Raw genomic sequence first — 9966 nt, 5'->3', positions numbered from 1 at the left:
ATGAAGCTTTATAATTTCCATTCAATCCCACTTGCAATCCGTGCACTTTTGGTGTCATGCAAAACAATATATCACATATATTGATCAATGCACACAAGGTTTATGGAACAATATCTTTATGCAGAAATTTGAAAACACAAAGATAACGGTATTTCTAAATTCTAAAATTCAATCACACGCTATACAATCATGATATGAAAACCTGGCTCTGATACCAATTGAAGGAAAAATTCTGGTTTTGTATCTCATACAAAACACACAGCGGAAGCAACAAACAAGGATCTATTTCATTCATGATTGATAACGTGCACAAAGTAAATTTCAGAATTTAAGAACAAGATAGCGTATCTTGGTGTGGAGAAATTCAAAACAAAGATTAGAAGCACTTGGGAACACTTTTAATCTTCACTCCAATTTCACTTTACGCCCAAGACGTGTGGTCTCTCAATCAGTTTTTCAAAGGGAGAATGAAAGTGTGTCTCACACTCTCTCACACACCGTTTCTTTTTCTTTTCTAATCTCTTTTTCACTAATCTAAAAAAAATTCTGTATGTCTCTCCCTTTATAACTAACTGATTATCTAATTGGGCCTTTCCAATTGGGCTTTAGTGTGTGGCTTGGAGTGGGACCAAAAAGGGACCAATAAAACACTAGCTCCAATGGGCCTTGGGCTTTTTCGTCAACTCTTGACAAGTCTAAAGTTACCATTAATTATATTTAATACCACTATATAAATATAATTGCACTCTAGGCCTTATTAATAAATTATATCCCAAGACTTTATTATACACGTAACCCCTTCATAAAATATTCGTAGTAACACAAAGTCATAAATATAGACTGCCACTTTGTAAATTACTACATCTTATCCTTGAGTACCCGGTTTAATTCTTTATAGTTATTCATTATATATTTATGAAATCCAATTTCATAAATATATACTTTAGTAATTTTTTACTAAAGTGGTTAGACCTAACTCTCTGAATAACTGAAACCATTAAACTTATCTCAAGGGAATATTTTATATCTCTATCAAGAGACTATGAATTCCATCTTGAGAATATATGTTTCATCAACACTAAATGTGGCTGCCCAACATACTGAGGTTTTGACCGTCAGTTCAGATCTCACTCCTGATATATCAAAGCAACCTACACTTCATGATCAGGTCCATTATTCTCTTAGGATTAAGAGTTCATGCAAATAGAAGTCGTGTGATTTATTATTCATTTGACAGTCGTTAGAAGAATAATAAATCTCACAGCGGTCCTGTTCAATATGTTTTAACTCTTAAAACATATTAACATATCAATTAGAAGTTTCCACTTCCATGATCAAGACAAATCATCTTAGTTGACATGTTATAGTCTTCGCAGATGAAATGCCCAATTTCATCACCGACTACGAACTATAAATTCTGAGTTTACAAAGAACTTGTGATTTACATCTTCTGTGACTTTTCACATAAATCACATACAATGCATCTCATGGACTATATGATAATGTCCCATATTCATGTTACCATTATTTTAGATAATAATAAAATAACTTTATCAATCACAATATTAAGTCATACATCATGTCATACATAATGTCATATATAATATCATACATAGCATCATACAATAGGATTTAAGGGCACTAATCCTAACAATAATTGACTCTCCCTTTACAGCGTCTATCATCAATCATCCCTTACCCTCCAAGTTCAAAATGCCTACCTTAGATTCATATGATGGAATGCAAGATCCATGTGATCACATCTCTACATTCAAGACAACAATGCACCTTCAAGGTGTTCTAGATGAAATCATGTGTAGGGTCTTTCCAACCACATTGAAAGGCCTAGCCAGGCTGTGGTTTGGTAAGCTACCACCAAACTCTATAAGTTTGTTCTAAGAGTTAAGTAAGTTGTTTGTCAACAACTTTATTGGAGGCCAAAGGCATAAGTGCTCCTCGTCCAACCTGCTGAACATTGAGCAAGGAGAGAACAAGAGTCTATAGGCCTTCATCAACCATTTCAACAGGGAAGCCCTATTGGTGGACAAGATGGATGACAAAATCCATTTGGTAGCCTTCTACAACGAAGTTAGCTCTGGTTTGTTTAATCATAAGCTGTGTGACCGAGAGCCACAGATGATGGTCGTGTTGATACCCTCCGTCCAAAGCTTCACAAACGCCGAAGATGTGATCATTGATGAACGGAAGAAGGTTGAAATAGTAGAGGCAGGATACATGTATCATCCAAAGCAAGGCCCTCATCCAAAGAAGGATAAGATGGGAGGAAAGAGAGACCGAGATGGCAGGAAAGCAAGATCGTCCTCAAGAGGATACTCAAGTTATACACCTCTGTAAACTTCACTCGACTAAGTGTTAATGCAGATCAAGGACGACTCGACCTTGAAATGGCTAGGGAAGCTAAAGGTAGATCCTAGCAAACAGATGAAGGGTAAGTATTGCCGTTTTCACCAAGACCATGGGTATGACACTAACGAATATTATGATTTGAAATAGCAGATTGAGGTTCTTATTAAATGAGGAATGTTGAAAAACTTTATTGGACGAGGGCACAAAGACGAGAGGCCATTACCGAAAGGGAAAGTAGAAGAACCAGTTTGTCTATCAATTGGAGAAATAAGGGTTATCGTGGGAGGAAAGAGAGACCGGGATGGCAGGAAAGCAGAATTGTTCTCAGGACGATACTCAAGCTATACATCTCTATACACTTCACTAGACAAAGTGTTAATGCAGATCATGGATGACTCGACCTTGAAATGGCTAGGGAAGCTAAAGGTAGATCCTAGCAAACAGATGAAGGGTATGTATTGTCGTTTTCACCGAGACCATGGGTATAACACTAACGAATATTACGATTTGAAATAGTAGATTGAGGTTCTTATTAAATGAGGAATGTTGAAGAACTTTATTGGATGAGGGCACAAAGACGAGAGGCCATTATCGAAAGGGAAAGTAGAAGAACTAGTTCGTCTATCACTTTGAGAAATAACGGTTATCGTGGGAGGAACATTAGATAGGAGCTTTTCTATAGCCAAAAAGATCTACATCCGAGTAATTCAAAATGTTCAAATTACAGATCGTCCACCAAGGGCACCGAGAATGGACGAACCGGGCATAATTTTCACGGACAAAGATGCAAGGAGATTACATCCTCATGATGATGCAATTGTTATCACTTTGATGATTGCAAATTACATAATAAGAAGAGTGCTGGTAGACAACAAGAGTTCAGTAGTAATCCTCTGCTACTTGGCCTTTCAATAGATGAGGATTGATAAGGAGTTGCTTCATCTAGAAAAGTTCCTCTATTTGGATTTGGAGGAATGAAGGTTCTACCAGTAGGTACCATCTCCCTACTAGTTATGGTTGGTTCTTATCCACAACAGATCACCAAGTGAACTTCCTCGTTATTGATTGCTCGTCCTCATACTACGCCATCATAGGACGACTAACTTTGAATAATTGGAGAGCTGCAATGTCTACCTATCACTGTCCGTTAAGTTCCCAATAGAGTATGTCATAGGAGAAGTACAAAGTGACCAGTTGGCAAATAGAGAATGCTATCTGGTCATGCTAGCATTAGACGAGCAACTTTTGACGATGAATATTGAGGAAAGGAGGATGTCCCTTTGGATGAATCCAACTTAGAGAAGTTCACAAGGATAGGAACAAGCATGGAGGAGAAGACGAATCAAGACCTCGTCCAATTCCTTACAAAGATCAAGGATGTGTTTTCTTGGAGCCACGAATACATGCCTGTGATTGACCTAAATGTGATAACTCATCGTCTTAATGTGTCCCCATCCTACAAGCCCATTCTCCCCTAAACTAGACAATGCCATTAAGGAGGAAGTACAGAAGTTGGTAACAATAAATTTCATTCGAGAAGTCTACTACCTTAATTGACTAGCAAATGTAGTAATGGTTAAAAGGCTAATGGAATGTGGAGGATGTGCATGGACTTCACAGATATGAACAAAGCATGTCCCTAGGATACTTTTCCCCTTTCCACGCATTGACCAACTGGTGGACTTAACAGCTGGACATCAATTACTGAGCTTTATGGACGCATTCTTAGGATACAACTAGATCAAGATGGATGAGGCAGACTAGGAAAAAACGTACTTTGCTACAAACCAAGGTTTGTTTTGCTACAAAGTAATGCCATTTGGTTTAGAAAATGAAGGGGTTACCTACTAGAGGCTAGTCAATCAGGTGTTTCATCCAAAAATAAGGCAAAATGTTGAGGTATATGTGGATAACATACTGGTTCAAAGTGCAAAGGAGACATTACACATGTGTTAGGTTTTAAAGATTTAGGATTAAATGTGTAGAATTCTATTTTGTATGTGTTGGCAAACCAAGAACAAAATATGTCTAGTCTATGTATTAGGCATTGCTCAAAGATGTGTGTTTCAAGCTTCAAGTTCAAGCTAACTGTAGAAAAGAAGAGTCAGAATTTGCCAAGCTCGATCGATCGAAAATTAGATTTGACTAATCGAAAATCGCAAAAATAAGATTTTTTAGAATTTTAAAACAAGGCCCATTTCAATCTAACTTGTCCACATATAAAAGGGAAACCCTAGCTAGTTACTTCTTGAGAGGTCTGAGAGGTGCTGTACCTTCTAACTACACAAGTGTCTACCAGAGCAAGATCTACAATTAAGCATTGGTAGAACCTACTTGATACTACAAAGATCAACAAGTGAGTGTGATCTGAAACCTTTGAGTGGGATCTTAAAGTCACAAGCATGGGTGCTTGTGTTGTAATAAATCCAAGAAAAAAAGGAGTCTGTGGATTCGGAGCTTGCACGTGGTCATGTTAGTAAGTTACTATTTGAGGTAGCAATAGATTTAAGGTTAAATCTGATTGTAAAAACTTTAATTCTCTTATAGTGGATTTGTTTTACCTTGAGGATTGCTAGGTCAAATCCTCCCTAGGTTTTTACCTTAAGATGGACCATTTCATTGGTTTCCCTGGGTTATCATTGTTGGATAAATACATGTTTGTATCTCATACACAAACATATGCAGCGAAAAAATAACAGATCTACTTCATTCGTAATTGATAACATGCACCATGTAAATTTTAGAATTTAAGAACTAGAAAACGTACCTTGAATCAGTGAATTTCAAAAAAAAGATCAGAAGCACTTGGAAACACTTTTAATCTTCACTCCAATTCCACTAACGCCTAAGAAGTGTGGTCTCTCAATCAGTTCAAGGGAGAATAAAAGAGTGGCTTTTCTAACACATACACACCATTTCACAATGATGTCTCACTCTAAAAATCATGTATTTTTCTCCCTTGACATCTAACTGATTATCTAATTGGGCTAGCCTTTTGGGCCATTCCAATTGGGCTTAAGTGTGTGGCTTGGAGTGGGACTAAAAGGGATCAATAAGACACTGACTCCAATGGGCATTGGGCTTTTCTGTCAACTATTGACAAGTCCAAAGTTACCATTAACTATATTTAATACCACTATATAAATATAGTTTCAATCTAGCCCTTATTTATAAATTATATCCCCAAGACTTTATTATACATGCAACCCTTTCATAAAATATTCATAGTAATACAAAGTCATGAATGTAGACTGCCACTTTGTAAATGACTAAGGAAAGTTGTTTACCATCTTGCTTGGTGAAGTCCTTCTTCTTCTTTTTACCTTTGCCTTTCGACTTAGGTTGAGAAGTAGAAGCTTCACCCATATTGGCTTCAACACTAGAAGTACCAAGGATGCCTTTCGCCGCCATCAACTCATTCATTAATTCAGACAATGAATAAACCTTTTTGTTCATATTATAATTAAGTCTGAATTCCTTGAATGATTCTGGTAGTGACTGGAGTATCATATCCACTTGGGATTCTCCATCAATATCAGCACCTAAAACTTCCAATACTACAAGAAAACTGGCCTATTGTGGCGGGCCTATTGCGGTGGGTATGAAAAACGCCGCTATAAGTCACTTATTGCGGCGCATTTTTGGCCCGCCGCAATATACCAGAACTATTGCGGCAGACCAATATTGCGGCGTACTACAACGGTGGGCCAATGACCCGCCATAATAGGCCTTAAATTGCCCCAACCTAGCCCTAAATTTTCCCTCGGGTTTTTTTTTTCCCTTTTCATTTTTAGCGCCTTATGGTTTTTAGCCATTTCGTTAGTCTCCCCCCCCCCCCACACACACACACTCTCTCTCTTTCTTTGAAGAAATATCTTCACTGTCTCATCTCTACCACTACCCACAAACCCACAGCCACAGCCGCCACCACCACCCAACCCCCAACCACCAAATCACAAACAAAAACAAACCACTATAAACCCATAGTCACCACTAGCCAACCCAACCCACAGCAAACCCGCAATCACCACCAGCCACCATCACCCACCCACCTTCCACCACCGTAAACCCCAACCCAAAATCAACCCACCACTAGCCACCACCACTACAAAACAACCACCAAATCACAAAACCCAACCATCACAAATCACCAATTAAAAAAAAACTACCAAAACCCATCCATTACAATTTACAAATCACCAATCACAAAACAAAAACCCAGCCACCAAATCCCCAAATCACAAAACAACCACCATCACAAACACATAATCCAGCCATCACAAAATTTCACCCACCACCAAATCCGATCCACCACCAAACTGTGACCCACGACCCAGACCCACCATGACTAAGTGACCCACAGTGACCACCGAAGCACTGTGACTCGCACCCATGGGAAATCGGTGAGAGAGAGAGAGGGACGAGCAAGAGAGGGCAAGGGCAAGAGGGTTGGAGAGAGGAAGAAATAGAGAGAACATACTATCAAGCGTGGGCATGTCCAATGGAAGAATTGGAACGAGATTCCAGAGAGTCCTCCGCCTGTTCGACAAAATACTTGTGAGAATCGCGTGTTTGATATGGGCGAGTATACAGTCTGGTAGATTGCTTCTTCATATGCTTTCTACGGTTTTAAGTTAGTTTTATTTTGTGTTTTTTCTTTTTTAAATTTTAAAATCTAGTTGTATTTTTTCAAAAAAAAAAAAATTTGGCTTCTTTATATATTATCTTTTAATTGATATCTAAAGTAAAAGAAAATTATTCCTTCTCTAGATTGATTTTGTACTATTTTAGTTTCTCTTTTTATTGATTATTGATTATCAGCCACAAGTGCACAATTCAGACTTCTCCTTCACACTCCACTACACAGTTCAGACTTCATAGCTTAACACCAACAGTATGCCTTTCTTTCCAATCCTTTATCTTAATTTGCCCTTATAACAGTCTCTGAACTCTTTTTGTTTTGTTTATTTCAGTTATTTTTTGATGTGGGTTTTATGTCATCAATGGAAATTTGTGATTTTTAGTCTCTAATTGCATTGCTAATTAATGGGTTTCTTTAGTTTTTGCTTGTAATAGGGTCTGTTATCAGTTGGGTATCTTTGTTTTTATGTGTGTGGGGCAATATTACCTCACTGGATTGATGTTTTGATAGTGAGGCACACATATGTGAGCATTGTAGAATTGTAAAAAGTGGATATGATTAAAATAATTGCTAGTAAGAATACACTGATAATTTTTTTTTTGGTGTATTTCATTGAGAAAGTTGAAGTGGAATGTGGCAAGGACAGAAAGCTATGGTATTTTGCATTCTGTAGAGATCTTGTACCATTTAAGAAGTTGTTTCTTGGGCATGGGGAATTTTATTTGATAGTGATGGTAAAGTTTGTGTTTTTAATTTTGGTAAAAGCATGGAAGCTAAGGTTCATGAATAAATAAAAAACTTAGGGCTAGCTAATAGTTAGTTCTGACTTTTATTTTATGCTTGCTGCCATGCCCAGGAAGAGTTTGAAATTTTAGCCACATGTTAACCTCAACCATTTAGTTTATACCTTCTTCTGCCCTGCTATGTTGCTTCATGCTAAAATGGGTATCATTGATACCATCCTTTTGCTGGTGATATGTGTGTGTGTGTATATATATATAAAGTTGACTTGGGGTTAGTTCTTTTATCATTCATCTTTAAGTTAATGCTTTGTGATAAGAGATTAATTTGTACCAGCAGTCTGGTGAATGAACTCTGATAAACAATTCTCAAAATTGGAATATGCATCATGCTAGGTGATGACCATCAACATTCTTTTGAAAGTTTGATCTTGTTGACTAGGTTGAAGAAAATGCCATACAAAAATGTAGGCTTCAAGGTCAAAAAGATCTTTACATGTCTTCATTAAGCCTGTTGATATGTAAAATGTCTCTAGAGATGTTTACTTATATATAAAAAAAAATGTCTATTGTAGTTATTTGTAAAAAAGATGGTTATATATTGTAAGTAGCTGATTATTTATTTATTCTTTGGATTAAGTAGTTTTGGAACTACAAGATAATTGGAACTTGTCTACATCAGATGATCCTCCTGTAGTATTTGGCTGTGTAGATCGGGCCTTTATAGAACAGGTTTGTTTATTGTATACTTCAAAATAATGATTAACCATGTTGTATAATGTGATGAGTGTTGGTGTCAACTGATTCAAATGATTGTTGGTATGTGTACTAAGCTACTGTGATGCACCCTATAAATCGACTAGAAAATTTTATGCATATTTACATGAGTGAATTGCTTTATTTTGTTAAGTGGCATTTTTCTTTTGGTGGGTTTAACAAGCTGATTCCTTACTATGCAGTATATACATATTAAATTTTCCCTTCAATTATATATTACTCATAAGTTTGTGCATGCATTCTATCTAATGCTATGATTTATGGGTTTCGACATGAGGTTGAGAGATGGAGAGAGGAGTAGATGATAAAAAGGGAATTAGTTGTGGTTTTGGTATTTATCATGTAATTTTGCTTTCCTACAATTCCAATATCTTTATACAATGCTGTTATAGAGGCCACTGGACATGCAACCAGTAAACTGGCATGGCATCAAAGTTGGGCTTGGAAAAAAAAATTAAAATTTTATATGCATGTTTTCTCTTGCCCCCCTCCCCCCCTTTTTTTTTTTTATAAAAAAAGTCCTATTTTCTATATAGCAATAATTATATTAAATCTTTTAAATTCATAACTTAAGTGTCCTAGTTTTTCTCTTTTCTATTTTTTTGGTACTCTATTTTGAATGATTGGATGTGACTATATATTTGATGATATCTCACTTCAGTGAGTTGGTTTTACTCATTTGGTTTTACTCATAGCCTGTTTTACATTCTTGTAGGTTTGACATCTTGACACATCTGGAAAGAGTGAGCTTCACAAGTTACAACAACTGAAAGATGAACAAGGTCAGGCTTATTCTCATTAGTAACTTATCGGTTAGCATTTACATGCAATAGGCTGTTAGGCCCATCAATTATTTAATATTTATTTAGATAATTTTTTGTTATGCACATATTTGTGCCTTTTGTTGCTAATTGAGCTAGATGAATCTAAAAGATTGCAAAACTGATATGTGTTTTTATCCTAATGTGTACAGGAGAATTGTCTAGCAATGATGAGAAAAAATATAAAGCACTGAAGCGGGCAACTGAAAGGGAGATTTCTAAAAGTTGAGGTTGTCATCTGTTGCACATGTGTTGGTGCTGGAGATCCTCGATTGGAAAATTTTAGGTTCCATCAGGTTGAAATGCATCTAACATGTGGAAGTTTATCCAGGATTCACTAGTTTAAAAGCTTACTCTTTTAACTTTTTATTTTTTGTTTTGCTACTATTGGTATACTGCATTTGGATCATTCACAGTGGTTTTATTTTTTTGGATTTTTCTATTCATTGATTTTTTTGGAATGTTTTTCTAAAAAGTTAACTTCTTTTTATATGATCTGTCTACAATGTTGAACTTTTAACTTACTATTCCACTGAGAAATTACCAACAGTTTTGACAATCAAATGAAATTGATAAAATTATATGCATGTTTGGCATTACTTTAGGAAGAGAGTTCTAA

The 9966-nt window shown here is 36.4% G+C and overlaps 1 long non-coding RNA gene across 1 annotated transcript; it reads left to right on the top strand.

Annotated features, from left to right (window-relative positions):
* The first annotated feature begins 8205 nt into the window (after nucleotides 1-8205).
* Nucleotides 8206-9760, top strand: LOC142606720 (uncharacterized). Its single transcript, XR_012839167.1, has 3 exons — nucleotides 8206-8481; nucleotides 9242-9308; nucleotides 9500-9760. It is a non-coding gene; the product is annotated as an uncharacterized LOC142606720 (long non-coding RNA).
* The last annotated feature ends 206 nt before the right edge of the window (nucleotides 9761-9966 follow it).

The sequence above is a fragment of the Castanea sativa genome, chromosome 8 (genome assembly GCF_040712315.1).
Source record: "Castanea sativa cultivar Marrone di Chiusa Pesio chromosome 8, ASM4071231v1".
NCBI lineage: Eukaryota > Viridiplantae > Streptophyta > Magnoliopsida > Fagales > Fagaceae > Castanea > Castanea sativa.
Note: the sequence above shows the minus strand (reverse complement) of the source record. Positions and strands in the feature narration are given on the sequence as shown.